Raw genomic sequence first — 10125 nt, 5'->3', positions numbered from 1 at the left:
TTTGATGTTTTTATTCTCTTTTAAAATACTGTACAGTGAAAAATAAGTATGTGTTCTCATCTACCAGACAAGATTAGTTCCCCCTCCCCCTAGGGGACCTTGCCACTCCCCTTCATACACAACCCTGGTTTGACTCCAAAACCTTCCCCATACCTCCCACCCACTTATACCCTTACTATATCAGGTTTTCACAGTGATGAGGCCCCAGAAATGGGAGAGGATGGGAGTAGGGATAGCAGGGGAGCCCCCCTGAACTGTCAAATATGGGTGGGACAAGGAGCACCCCCACCAACAGACAGAGAATAAGGGTGTTCAGAGAGATTGGAGCATTAGAGGATAAAGGAACATCTAGTCTAGGGGTAGGGTGGACAAGGGGAAGGAGGGTATGACCCTGTTACACATCCCTCTACTAGCTCCTGGAGGTTGGGGGGAACCCAATTTACTGTGCCACCCCTACCCCCCTAGATAAGAGCATCTCCAGCGCAGGTCAGTCAGGTCTGTGAGGGCTATGATGCTGGGCAGCTAGCAAGATGTAGAAGGGAGGGATGCGAGCTGGAGGTTTTTTGAGACCCCATTCACCAAACTACCCAACTCCAGAGGGGCAGAGATTTCCCCATTCTCAGAGGGGTGCTTAGGAAGCTTGCTGATACAGATACGCTTCTGCCCTAAAAGAGAGTCATCTGAGGGCTTAGTGCGGTTCATGGCTAGTCGCTGGCAGCTCTGCGACTCTGCTTGTGAGATGTAGTTAGTCACAGTCTTTGGCTGACAGTCTCCACTGATAGAACCATCAGTTCAGTTACCACGATTACAGCCACAGTGGCTTCCGGTTATGACGCTGGGGTCTTGACTCATCTTCCAGGCCATTCTCTGTCATGTTGGGCCCATCAGATTCCAGACCTCCATGCATGACAGGTCTTTGTCAGTGCAGTAGCGTGAACGGTGGCGTCTGGCACTTGCTGGGGGCGGTTCCCTAGGCTCTGCGTCAACTGGGAGCTCTGGTTCAGATGTGTCCAATAGGCTGTAGGGATTACCTGTCTGGATTCTTTAGCATTGAGCTAATGAATGAAGAGTTATATCTTGAGGTGAGCCAATGGGTAGATGGAGGCCCCTGGCCTCGACCCCCAATTGATCACCTTTGGCTTTCTTCTCCCCGAGTAGGGGGATCTTGGTCACCAGACACAGCTTGGTTGGGTTCCTCTGTCTTCTTTGACTTTGTCTCAGAAGCTGTGGATGGGTCGGAACTGGGGCCTCCTCTTCCTGTAGCAGTCTCACCATAGGGAGGACCACCAGTCCTCCCACCTGGCCCCAGCCCCAGCCCCCATAAGTGCCCCTATAGGTTCAAGTAGTATGGAGGGAGAAGGAAGAGCTCTCATCAGTGGTATATCCAGCCTTGTCACTGCCACCGCTGCCCTGCCCACTCCCAGGAGAGCGAAAACCCAGACCAATCTGCTGAAGCTGCTCATCAATTTGCAGCCTTTCCAAACGAAGCTGCTCCACTAGAGCAGCTTCGAGCAGAGCCTGAACATTGCTGATATTCTCTTGGGTGCCAACAAATAGAATGGAACCATTCCCTCCTCCCTGGGGTTCTTCTTGTCATTATCACCTTCCACTCCAACCCTCACCACACCAGATTTAGCCATAATCTTCTGGATCATTTTCTCATTCTTTCTAATCACTTTGCCAAACCAGATTCCCAGGCACTTGCCCTGAGTCCTCAGAATACTCCAGGTAACTTCGGGCCTGTTGGCGTGCCTTAGGAGTCTCCCCATAAATGCGGAAAGTACAAATCTCTTCACCCAGCTCAGTGCCAGTCACCCCAGGTGCTTTTTGGGCCTGCTGGATGTTGTCACCATGAGTTCCAATCGCCAGCCCCATCAGGTCCTCTTGCACTGTGAACTCTTCCTGGAATTCTGCTGCCAACTGCTTACTTGTCTCTAGGTGCTTTGTAGGTTCTTCTTTGCTGGACATTAGTAGCAATTCAGTGCATAGGCTCTGGAAATGTGTATCACCCAGCAGAGATGCCCACTTCACAGGGGCTTCAGTGGTTGACAAAATAGAGAGCTCATGGGAAAACGAATGGTTTAAAATTAAGAAAGGTGTGCGACAGGGTTGTATTCTTTCACCGTACTTCTTCAATTAGTATGCTGAGCAAATAATCTGAGAAGCTGGATTACATGAAGAAAAATGTGGCATCAGGATTGGAGGAAGACTCATTAACAACCTGCGATATGCAGATGATATAACCTTGGTTGCTGAAAGTGAAGAAGATTTAAAATTTACTGATGAAGATCAAAGAGCACAGCCTTCGGTATGGATTACATCTCAATGTAAAGGAAACAAAAATCCTCACCACTGGACCAATAAACAACATTCTTATCAATGGAGAAAAGATTGACGTTGTCAAGGACTTCATTTTTCTTGGATCAACTATCAACACTCATGGATGCAGCAGACAAGAAGTCAAAGCAAATCTTCTGTACAAGACCTTTTCAAAGTGTTTGAAGAGCAAGATGACAGCTTGAAGACTAAGGTGCACCTGACCCAAGCCATGGTATTTTCAATAAGCATGCGAAAGCTGGACAGTGAATAAGGTAGACCATAGAAGAATTGATGCTTTTATGTCATGGTATTGGAGGTGAATATTGAAAGTGCCATGGGCTACCAAAAGAACCAGCAGATCTGTGTTGGAAGAAGTGCAGCCAGAGTGCTCCTTGAAGGCCAGGATGACCAAACTTCATCTCTCATACTTCGGACATATTGTCTGGAGGGAACATTCGCTGGAGAAGGATATCATGTCTGGTAAGGTGGAGGGTCAGATAAAAAGAGGAAGACCCCAGTGAGCTGGATTGGCAATGGACTCAAGTGTGGCAACAATAGTGAGGTTTGCACAAAAACAAAGTGCAGCTGTTGGAACCAGAGAGAAGGAAACTCTGGCTCCTGTGAGCCAAGGAGCTCGCAAGGTAGGTTGTATGGGAAGGATGTGACCTCAGAGTTCCTAACCCTACATGGAGTTTACTCACAGTCTTTATACCTATTCAAATATATAAAGACTTAATAATATAATTATATTCTATATAGGATTTCCAAGGAGTGGCTGGTGGGTCTGCAGTTAGCAGTCCAGTGCTTAATCTGTAATGTCACACCAGGATGGTTTATTTATTTATTGTTTTAATCACATAACATGTAAAAGCAATAAACAGTAAAGCAAGCAGATAAGATTATTACAATTTAGTAGGTTTGCTAAGGTTTTTTTGTTTTTGTTTTTGTTTTTTTCTTTTTTAACGTATTCCATAGCTTTTAAAATTTAGGAATTCATTTTGTTCAACCTTTGCTTTCAAAAATTGATTGTACAAAGAATAAAATTAAGTTTTAACTTAATATTTAAAGAAAATTCTATTATTTTAATACTGAGAAACTTTTTCTATTTTGATATTTAAAACTCTTACTATTTTTTAAATTAACTCTACAAGCTTTAACCAGTTAAAAACTTCAACCATATCAAATAAATTATCTGTTAATAATAACCGTTTTAGATTTCTTGGCTTTATTTTATATTCTTCATAGTACAAGAGAGTGACAAAAAACATACTTATTACTAGACTTAGATATATATATATATATATATATATATATATATATATATATATATATATATATATACCAAAAAGTGTTGCTACCAAAAAAAAAAAAAAAGTTTCTTAGAAACCTTTTACTAAATAAAAATTCAAAATGGAAAGCTATTGCTTCTCAACATTATCTCCATCAAGATCTATATACTTCTGAAGGCATGGAGTTATCACGTGGTGCTGTAAGATAAGCACGGGACTGCTAGCCACAAGGTCGACTTTTCATGTCTTCCAGCAACTCCTTGGAAAGGCTATACATGGTTGCTGTGAGTAGGAACCAACTTGATGGCACTTAACAACAACCCTTTCTCATAGAATTCTGTGCTCTTCGAATTAAAACACAAAAGTGGCAATTTTGGCATCATTGAGGGACTCAAACTGCATTTCTTTTAAATGTTATTTGAGTTTGGAGAACAAAAAGAACTCTCAGTGAACGTGATCAGAGCTTTAGGGCTGATGGGGAAAGTTTTCCAAATGAAACTCTCTTAAGACAGTCCTTGAAGAAAAAGAAGGTGCGTTATTGTGATGGGGAAAAAAATCTAGTCATAACTTTCCTATCCTTTATCTCATCAATGCAGTTTCCAATTTTCTCAAAAATTCTTTATAATCAACCCTATGATCATCCTGTGCCCTTCAAGAGAACATAATACAGTCACTATTACCTTCCCTACTGACCTCTATTCTGGCCCAGAAGGACCTCTGGTAGCATAGTAGTTACCAGTCGGGCTGCTAATCTCAAGGTCAACAGTTCGAAATTACCAGCAGTTCTGCAGAACAAAGAGGAGGCTTTCTGCTCCCATAAAGGCTTATAGCCTCGGAACTCTACACAGGGTCGCTATGAGTTAGAACTGACTCCACTGCATACCACTGCCACCACCATTCTGGCTCAGAAGATCCCTTCAGAAGCCACTGTTTTGGTTGGACATTTTTGAAGGCACCTTAACAAGACCAAGACTAAGAAAATTTGTCTGCAGCCTTCCACTGATCATGGAGACATGTTCAAACCCACAGTGTTTGGAATAAATCTTTGCATGAGCGATATGAACTAGAACCCTAGTAGCAATACTTTTTTATTTACCCTTACATACTTAATGTTCAAAATATGATTTATAGCTTATTGGTTATTGTTCACTGCCACTGTATAAATGAATTATCTGAGGCAAAATACTTCCTCCCACAGATGAATGAGACAAGGTTAGCAGGACCTTTGCTCAGTCTAACCTGTTGTCCATTTCTTAGTTTTGTTTATCATTGATTTAATGTTTCCTCTTCTCCGTGCCTTGTGCAAGACTACCAGTGAATTCCTTGATATGGTTCGTCTGGCCATAGGCTTTGTAACTGCCACCAAATGATTTTACAAATATAAGGTGTTTGTTGCCCACCAAGGGTATTGAGTAATTGTCTAATAATGTAAATAAAGTATCTGAAAGCTTGTGTTGTGGGACCATACACTTTACAAAGCATGATGTCCTTCTAAAGGGAGTGATCCCTCCTGACAAATGGCCAAAATATCAGAAAGTCTCACCATCCTTGTTTCTAAGGAGTATTAGGACTGTATGGATTTGTTTGTTCTTCTGGCAGTCATGACACTTTCACTATTCTTCAGAAACACAGTAATTCAAATCCATTTATTCTTCTATGCTCTTCCTTATTTTTTGTCCAACTTTCACATGTATATAAGGTAATGGAAAATGCTATGGCTTGGGTCAGACAAATCTTATTCCTCAAACTGACATCTTTGCTCTTTAACTCTTTGAAGAGGTCTTTTGAAGCTCATTTGCCAAATACAATAAGTTTCATGATTTCTTGACTGCTGCTTTCATGAGTGTTGATTGTAGATAACAGCAAAACGACGTCTTTGATAATTTCAATCTTTTCTCTATTTCTCATGATATTATTTATTAGTCCAGTTGTGAGGATTTTTGCTTTCTTTGTATTGAGGTGCAATCTATACTGAAGGCTGTTTGAAGTCCTCTTAGCTTTTAGTAAGCAAGGTTGTGTTATCTGCATATTGAAGGTTGTTCCTCCAAACCTGGTGCCACATTGTTCATATAATCCAGCATCTTGGATTATTTACTCTGCATACAGATTGAATAAATTTGGTTAAAGGAAACAACTAAGGTGCACACTTTCCTAATTTTGAACCATTCAATATCCCTTTGTTCCGTTCAAATAACTGCCTCTTGGTTGATGTACAGGTACCTCATGAGCACAATTAGCGCTCCAGAATATCCATTGTTCACAATGTTATCAAAAGTTTCTTAAAATCCACTTAGTCAAATGCCTTTGCATATTCAATAAACCACAAGTAAACATCTTTCTAGTATTCTCTTTCAGTCACGATATATTTCATGTCAACAATGATTGCTCTGGGTTACATATCCTCTTTTGAATCTGTATTGAATTTCTGGCTGCTACCTGTCCATGTTCTGCTGTAATCACTTTTTAATTAGCTTCAGCAGAATTTTACTTGTATGTAATATTAATGCTATTGTTAGATGATTACTAAATTGTTAGGTCGCCTTTCTTTTCAAGGGGCATAGATGTGGGCACAATTATTAGTTATAGTATGAGTTGTCTTGTTTTTGTTTCTTTGATTAGGGGATATTTGTTCATTTTTGTGTCTGTGTTCATGTTTTTTTTGTGTTTAGATGTTATTACTCAGTAATCTCCTTCTATCACAGGTCTTTTCTATGTTGATGTTCTGTGCAATTTTTTTTTTTTCCCCCCCGCATGGGAACAGAAAGACCAGACCTTAGCTAATTACAGATGTCAGGGGCTGCTTTTCTATATATACTACTTTCAAGCAACCATTGCGTTTTCTCTCTGCTCTGTCCCTCCTTATTTTACCCAGTTCCCTAAACTTTCATAACGGGTTTTCACTCTGAAATCCTTTACATGTTGTTTGGTTACGTGTGCTTGCACTTTGTTGCTTCAGATATTATCTCTTAACACTTGACACAGTTCTTGAAACCATACCCACCAGGCATACAGTCACTAAAAATAAATAAATATGAAAGCTTTATTTTCTGTTCAATAAATTAGTACATACGAGGTGAGACTGCTTCTCTAGATCCGGTAAAATCATTTCTGGGAACTCTTGAAGAATCCTATACCTAAGTTCAAGAAAAGTATTCTGATTTGAAGTTGTTCATCGCTGTAACTTTAACGCGTCTCAACCTAGGAGCCTCTGACTATATTTCCCACAATCCTTCAGGGATTAAAAAAGGCGCCGTGATGTCTTGAACTACATTTCCCATAATCCTTGGAGCTCGCCACTGTTTTGGAGTATCAGAAGCCACTACCCCGTTTCCCATCTTCCCCTTCGGTCCCTGCACCCGTACAAGGTCGTGGGAGCTGGAGTTGATTTCGCCATTTCTTTTGCTGTCTTTCGCTGTACGTTTCGCAGAACCTCCAACGGCGCCATGTTGGGGCAGAGCATCCGGAGGTTTACCACCTCCGTGGTCCGAAGGAGCCACTATGAGGAGGGCCCAGGGAAGGTTAGTGTGTTAGGAGTTTTGTTTGTTTGGGGAAGGGGGTATATGATTGCCGCTCGTTAAATCCGAAGGCCATCTACGGACTCTGGCTGAGATGCAAACTAGTACTTCACTTCTCCAAAGACTAGAGAGAAAGTTGAGGACTCCGACAGCCCACCGTAGCCGCTGAAAGGAATGAACCGGTAAACCCGAGGCCCTGCCTTACCCAGAAGGCCTGCAGGTCCAGGGAGACCTGACTTCCAGGTACTGCGGCCTAATGTCGAGCTGTAGATCATCTGACCGGTAGTGAAGGTCATGGGGAAATGAGGCCTGTGGTTGTGGATCCGGCTTTTTCTAATAGTTGGTTAGTTTAGGAGTACTAGTGTAGCGCTGTGGGATGAGCACTGGACAGCAGAGACGATTTGAACCACAAAGTCGGCGGTTCAGACTCACAAGCCGCTCTTCGGAAACCCTATTAACCGAGGTCACTTTGAGTCGGAACTGACTCGACAGCGGTTTACAACGACCTTCTCGGTTCATGAAGCCCCTTGTTTAGCTCAGTAGGTGATTAGCAGTGCAAACTACCTTGGAGCGTATTCGTGAAGGATTAGAAAATATAAACGTAGGACTGCTTGCTTATGGAAAAGTCAGACTTAACCTTGGCAGTGCTGCTATTGCTTTGTGCCCTTACTAGGTGGCAAGTTTCTGTACTAAAACAATGCATTTACTTTTTACTTACTTTGGATACTTTTCCCCTCCATTTTCTAAAATAGAAACTATTTCTCACAATAGTTAGTAAATCCGAGTCCTGGATTTTGACTTTTTATTTACTTTTTCTCTCTTAAAGTGAGATATGTTTTACCTTCAAGCACTGTGGAGCCCTGGTGGCCTAGTGGGTTACTTGTTGGCCTGTTAGCCACGTGGTCGGTGATTTGAACCCACTAGAACCCCCTTGAAAGTAAGATAACTGTGTATGCTTCCCTAGAGATTTATAGCCTCAGAAACTACAGCGTCGCCATGGATCCAGCCAACTCCATGGCACTTAACAACAATGTTTAATATGACCTATATAGCTGCGCTCTGGCATATATCCTGCTACATATAATAACCATATGGCTTGAAGTTCTGTTTCTGTGGCTTTTTCCAACAGAATTTGCCGTTTTCCGTGGAAAACAAGTGGCGGTTACTGATTATGATGACTGTATATTTTGGGTCTGGATTTGCTGCCCCTTTCTTTATAGTGAGACACCAACTCCTCAAGAAGTAAGCAAGTTTAAGTTCATCCATGAAGCAGGTAATTAATGATTTCTAATATTTATAAAATAGTGTTATTCTTTTTCAAATAAATAACCCAATGTATTATATACCCTCTGGTGTAAGGTCCTGAAATTAAGTGTTGAAGGTTGGCTTGGCCAGCTAGTTTGTCTTGTGGAGGAATGTAAAACCCAGAGCAACCTCCACCAAATGGTAGCTATTTGTACCCCTGCTTTAAGGGCATGTATGTTTTATCTGATAAAAGGAATACCACATTCTATTTTTTTTTTTTAATGAAAAGATTTTCTGAAAGAATTAGTATAGTATAGGAAGTCCTGATGGATAGTTAGAATAAACTTGAAAATATACACTGGAAAAGGGAGACTTTATTTGTTACGGCATAGGAGGGAAATGAACTATCCGAGGCATTAACAGGAAAATGTTTGGGTACATATGATGAAGTAAATCAGTATGAATAGTCATGATACTGTAAACGCTTTCTGATGTACCACATAACCCATGTCAAGGCTTACTCATACTGACTTCTGCAATATTAAGTACCTTCAAGTTGGTTCCAACTCAGTGACCCTGGATAGGGTTTCTGTGGGAACGGCTGGTGAGTTTGAACCATTAACCTTGTGGTTCAGACCAATCTTGTGGTGCAGTGCTTATCCTATAGCCCTGCACCAAGACTGGAATGAGTGAGTTTTTTATTTAATTTCACTAAGAAGAATTGACACTTACTTTTCTCTTTCCGTCAGATAAGAAGAGTTTTAAGAAGTCCAGCATCTGAAAAATGGATCAAACTTGTTGAACCTCGTATAGCACACTGGTTGTGTTTGTAAATAAACTTATTACATGAATGCTAATGCCTCTTCTGTGAAATATGGAGTGCTTTAATTTAACATGTACTTAATGTTTATTTTGATAATAACTCCAATTTAGTTTCTTAATCAAGAAATAAGATTTTGTGTCTTGGTCTTAAATGGTGGGGTTTTTAGCTTTTTATTCATAGGTCAGGACTTTGTTGATAATTTATGTTATTAAAGAGAAGTACATAAATGATTTGTACATAAAAGTACAAAAAATACACATTTTTGTTTTATTCCTTTTTAATTTAAAGGGAGAAGTTTTGCATTTAAGTAAATTGTTTTGTTTTGGTTTTCCTCCATGTGATAAGAAAAACCAATGGTATATATAGGTTCAATTTTGGTTAATCAGGTATATAAGAGCTTCAGTTATTGTCTCTGTGCCTATATCCACAACAGATATTTTGCCTTGATAATATATACTGGCTAGTATTGATTTCTTTTGAACAAATAAAACTAAAATGTTAGAAATTGAATGTAGTTTACATATAAAATGTCATTGTTAAACTGATGTCCAAACTTAAATCAGTCTGACATCTAGAATAAAGTTTGCTCTGTGTTCTACATTTCTCCATAGAACAAAATATCTTCCTAGGCTAATCTTCAACATGCCATCTTTTGGTAAGCATACACGTATTAGCCATTTGTACCACCCAGGAACTCCACACACTGTAATAAGGGGATATTTGTTAGTATCTGGAGTCCAGTTATGGCACATTAGTAGCACATAAGTTTGGATTGCAAGGTTGGTGGTTTAAGCCCAGGGTCACGGAGTTAGCAAGTTTTTATTGTGAATTGAGTGATAGCTTACAAGGGAGAACATCCTTGTAAGCTGATCACATTCTGTTTCATTGCAATGATTATACTCCCCTCCATGCATCATCATTCAGCAGTATTTGC

General features: G+C 40.5%; 1 pseudogene; it reads right to left on the bottom strand.

Moving 5' to 3' along the window:
- Window positions 1-522: 522 nt before the first annotated feature.
- Window positions 523-7398, bottom strand: LOC102815952 (annotated as a pseudogene).
- Between the last annotated feature and the right edge of the window lie 2727 nt (window positions 7399-10125).

This window comes from Chrysochloris asiatica, unplaced genomic scaffold, assembly GCF_000296735.1.
Source record: "Chrysochloris asiatica unplaced genomic scaffold, ChrAsi1.0 scaffold00522, whole genome shotgun sequence".
NCBI classification, from domain to species: domain Eukaryota; kingdom Metazoa; phylum Chordata; class Mammalia; order Afrosoricida; family Chrysochloridae; genus Chrysochloris; species Chrysochloris asiatica.
Note: the sequence above shows the minus strand (reverse complement) of the source record. Positions and strands in the feature narration are given on the sequence as shown.